General features: G+C 36.4%; 1 pseudogene; it reads left to right on the top strand.

Annotated features, from left to right (window-relative positions):
- Nucleotides 1-826: 826 nt before the first annotated feature.
- On the top strand, nt 827-1,682 carry LOC125168068 (olfactory receptor 4F15-like; annotated as a pseudogene).
- Nucleotides 1,683-5,202: the final 3,520 nt, after the last annotated feature.

Genomic DNA, 5,202 nt, shown 5'->3' with positions numbered 1-5,202 from the left:
TTTACTCTCAGATATACAGTAAATTACTAATTTACTAATCTTTACTCTCAGATACACAATATTTTATTTAATTTTAGCTTGTCATTAAGTAATCTGTATATTAAAAGTGGTCATGGACCAATGGTGATAATCATGTCATGAACCAAGTATTAAAATTATTGACCCTGTGTCCCTGAGTTCCATTTAAATTTAGAAAGCCCAATGTAAGAAATGATGGGATATGTTCAAGTCATTTTGTCAAGGTCACCTCTATAAGGCCAGTGAAAAGGTAAATATTAAGGGGCTAAGAAAGGTTCAGGTAAGAGAATATAGAATTAGTGTGGAAGTATTAATAAGGATGTGACAGAATAGACAACATTTACATGGTGTGAGAACACTTAGGGGAAGGGTCAGGAAAATTATCAATAAATCTTTAAGAAAAATTAAAATGAGGTTTAACTATGGAATTAAAATTAAAATAACCCCTTTGGCTCTATCTGCAAAATTTACAATCATATTTTTTTTCTTTCAAATATCCCCTCTACATAGTGATTGGTGGCTAACCTTATTTCTTCCAAATTCTTCATTTTTCTCCTTTCAGTCAATTATATCTAACTTAATTAGCAAGGAAAACAGGAAAGCTATGTTTCTGCCAGTGATACTTACCCTTTTTAATTTTTATCCTCCGGTCACTTGAAAAATCAGCTCTCCTGTTCCAGTCAATGGGTGGTCTAAATGATTCTGTGGTCACTGAGATTGTGTTACTGGCCTTTCTTGCTCTTGGGAGAAAAGGGGTGTTTGTTTGTTTGTTTTTACCTTGTTATGTTCTTTGCTCTATTTAGTGATCATGTTGGGAAATCTTTTTATTTTGTTTTTGATAATTTTTGATTCTCACTCACATTCTTCTACATACTTGCTGCTGGCCAACTTGTCCCTCATTGATGTGGGTCTCTCTTCTATTATAGTCCCCAAGACAATCAAAGACCTTTTAAGTGAATGTCAAGTAATTTCTTTCCAAGGTTGTATAGCACAGATATGCTTCATCCACATCATAGGAGGAATGGAGATGGTGTTACTCATCGCCATGGCATTTGACAGGTGCACAGCAATCTATAAGCCACTTCACTACCTGAACATGATGAACCCTAAAATATATATTTCATTTGTAATCACTGGATGGGTAACTGGGCTGATTCATGCTATGTCTCAGTTTGCTTTGATTATAAACTTGCCTTTTTGTGGTCCTAATGAAGAAGACAGCTTTTACTGTGACTTCCCAGGATCATAAAACTTGCATGCACAGATGGAGCCAAGTTTGAGTTTATTATTGCTGCCAACAGTGGCTTCATGAGGATGGGCACCTTCTTCCTGCTAATCCTTTCCTATGTCTTTATTTTGGTCACTGTCTGGAAACATTCTTCAGGAGACTTATCCAAAGCATTTATCACTCTGTCAACTCACATCATTGTCGTAGTTCTTTTTTCACTCCATTCATGTTTCTCTATGTATGGCCTTTCCCCACATCATCAATTAATAAATACCTGTTTGTTGTTGACTTTGCTATCACCCTTGTCATGAATTCTTCCATCTGTACATTACAGAACAAAGACCTAAGGGTATTAATAAAACAATTGTGCAAAAAGATATCATATTCCAGAATTTGTTTACCACATATATTTTTGAAGCTGGCCATCTCCACTTAGGTACTCCAAATTTAACATACCTTGAACAAACTCATCATCTGCCATCCTAATCCTGCTACTACTTCACTTGTGGAGTATAAGACCATTACCATGATGGAAAATGTAAATACACCACACTAAAAATTGATATTCTTACAGCAAACAGCATCATCAGACAAAAACGTTTTAAATTTGAATTTCTGGTTATTTTGCAAATAAAAGGATATAATAACATGGTTTCTGCTATTCATAAAGGCTAAACATAATCTGCAAAATGTCATAATGAATCTCAAGGATCACCAAACCGAATTGTTACATATGTATGTGTGTGTGTGTGTACATATATGCGTGTATGTGTGTGTGTGTGTGTGTGTGTGTGTGTGTGTGTACATAGTGGCTTTAAAAGAAGACCGAGAGACAAAATCAGAAGGTAAGGAGTTTATTTAGAAGGGACTGCTAGGAGACTGGTTCGGAAGTGGAGACATGAGACACAGAAAACAAGGACAGCAGAGGATGTATTAACTAATATCCTACTACTGTGAACATTAGGGTACAATCCTACTGTGGCCCTCTAAGTGACTGTACATATTCTATGACATTTAATTGCTTCACTTGAGAAGGAAGCTGTTTACTTCTGTGTTGGGGTAGCTCTGAGGCATTGACTCCATGGCAGTTCCAGGCTTCCCCACATAGTGGGTTAAGCAGTTATGACATCTAAAGAAAAGCCCTTAGGCAGAATATCTCTGCAGTTTATGGTGTAAAACAATCTACATTCTTGGGAATATTATGTGCAGAAGGATATATGCATGGCATCAAAAGCATCAGAAACAGTCCACATCTTCCCATGCTCAGAGACATTCATGGTCCATATAAATTCACTCCATCATTATCATTCAAACACAGGAGTATTAATGAAACAAGTGTTAATGGGTTCTATACACTGCACATGTTCCCAGGAAGATATTCACTATCTTCTTCCTCCCTAATCCATTCTAGATTTCCCACACATTTGTCCAGTACTTCTGGTGATCTAGATAACGTGTCCAGATCCATATCTTCTTATCTAAGAAGTTGAAATCCATGTTTAGCATGCTCTTATCAGGCTGTAATCACTGCAATTGCCCATTTAGAGTTACGACCACGTATAGTACCAATTCTATTTTTCTGGGATAATGACAGTTAATTATACTTCGCATGATAGTAGCTGTTCTTTGCTGATCTATAAACACAAGGAAATCAAAATGACCAGTGAGCTACTAAAACTTAGGTTTATTAAAATGCTTACTCTGTCCCCAGAAGAGGCATTCATTCACCCCCCAGTGGAGGTCAAAGTTGTAGGTTCAGAAAGCTCAAGTTCTCTAAGGAAGTGATGGTTAATGGAGCCACTTTCACCATCTACTTTCATTTTCCAAACCTATGCATTCTAGAACGTAATACTTTATAATGTCCATTGGTTCAAAGTATGTATTGCATGTTAAAGCACAAAGTGTCTCCCCAAATGCACTTACTTATACCTTTACTTGCACCATTAAAAGGCTATTCTCATGTTCTATCATACGGACAGCTTCTGCATGACACAGCATATTGTTGCACCAATGGATCACTTGTTTGTGTGCTCACTGTTGTACTTTCTAGGCTGTAAAGATATTTCTTTGCCCAAAGCAATGTTATGAAGGATATTAGACATTCCGTATGTCTTTGGATCACTTAATGGCCAAGGTACAGTTGTAAGAATAGTCAAAGCCATACATGGAAAACATGTTTATCCCAGTAAGAACTATCCGCTCTTCTTCCAGGATGAAAAAGTCCTCATGTAAATAACTAGTCATCAAGTTGCTGATTAAATTCATCCAGAGATAAAACCACATCAGGGTTTAGCATGTATCTGTGCTTCTGGAAGGACATTCAACAGTGGTTGTCACTATAACTGCCTTACTGAGAAGAAACCATACTGAAAGAATCCATGCAAAGACTTCATCTTTAACATTTAAAACTACTTCATTCAAGGGCTCAGGGGCACAGAAAGGAACCATGAAAAGACTTCATCCTTACCGTTCAGAACTAACCACTTCATTCATGGGCCTATTATGCAAGCACTAGAGTGGCTGAGCCAGGTGATCAGCTCTGCTATTTAACACTATTCTTGGAGTGTAGTAAGAACAGAAACATAAATAAGAATTTACTTGTATTTCTTCATGCTTTCTTCCAGCTAAAGAAGCAATTATATCACATATCAATATGGCCCATGTGTAAGTAACCACTATTCACTTTAAGTGACAATCCCAGTTATACAAAAATTTAAAAACTGATCCACACTTATGAGGACAAATATCATAGACTAGAGTCATTTGACAATTCCCAGCAAAATACAAGGTTAATTGTGGTTTTTTTGTGTGTGTGTTCTTGGTGTTTTATTTTGTTTTTTGCTTTCCTTAAACACATGAAATAAACAAGTAACCCATTTGGTATGAAATGGAGAGAATAAATAAGATATCAGCCACAGAAACCAATATGTTAACATTTAAGGAAAGGTTGAGGTAGGAAATCTCAATGTACACTCAAAATAATGAAAATACAATGATTAGAATAGTAAACAAAGTCCAGGACGGATTTAAGTTTGATCCTATAGTAAATGTGGATTCCCAAAACAGGAGTGGATAAATCCATATACGCACAAATAATTAAGCATGTGAACAAACAAAATGGTTAGGTTCTTCATGCCATACAAGACACGTATTCAAAATAAAGTGGATCAAAATATTTTTTATATTGTGTCATAAAACAGCTTTTAAAACTGTTGGTGGAATTCATATAATTGTTCTATAAAATATGGAATTTTAAACAAGGCAACACAAAGAGAAAACATGAACAAAGACTATATTTTGCCAGACTAACTTTAAATTTGTCAAAAACAAATGTAAAGACTTCTGCTTTTTAGTTCTGCACGTGAGAAGTTTGGAATAATTACTCTATCCTAACAAGTTAAAAGTGGAACAGACTGAAAAATCAACAACTCTTCTTGGGTCCGAAAGAGAGGGGAGGACATGGGGCAAACTGCTACGCCAAGATTAGAGAGACAGACAGGCAAATATGGGCCATCATAGCTTATTGAAGCAGACACAAACCTAAACCATGATTGATGAATTCCTGGAGGGTAGACAACTCTGAGAGTTAAAAACTGTCCAGGAGGACATACCCATAGGGGGCATCAATAATACTGTGAAATTTACTTTAAGCAGCTTGACCAGATTCACCTAATAAATATTTGAGAAAAACTTCCTCAGACTTTTGGCAGAGGGAGAGGAAAAGGAGCCATTTGGAAATATGCCAGAGCACTCTGATTTTTCTCAAGAATCCCTGCCCTCAGGGAAACTAGTTAATCAAAATCTAACCTACTAAGTATAAGAGTCTAACTGACCTGGGAAGGCAAATATCCAACTCCAGCCCACTCCAGCCATCATGTCCCATCTAAGAGAAAAGAAAAAAAGTGAGAAACACTTGTGAAGTTTACAGTTCAGAAACAGACTCACGCAAAATCAAG

Source organism: Prionailurus viverrinus, chromosome B3 (genome assembly GCF_022837055.1).
Source record: "Prionailurus viverrinus isolate Anna chromosome B3, UM_Priviv_1.0, whole genome shotgun sequence".
In the NCBI taxonomy this organism is placed as follows: Eukaryota; Metazoa; Chordata; class Mammalia; order Carnivora; family Felidae; genus Prionailurus; species Prionailurus viverrinus.
The sequence above is the reverse complement of the archived record's forward strand: the minus strand, read 5'-3'. Positions and strand labels throughout refer to the sequence as shown.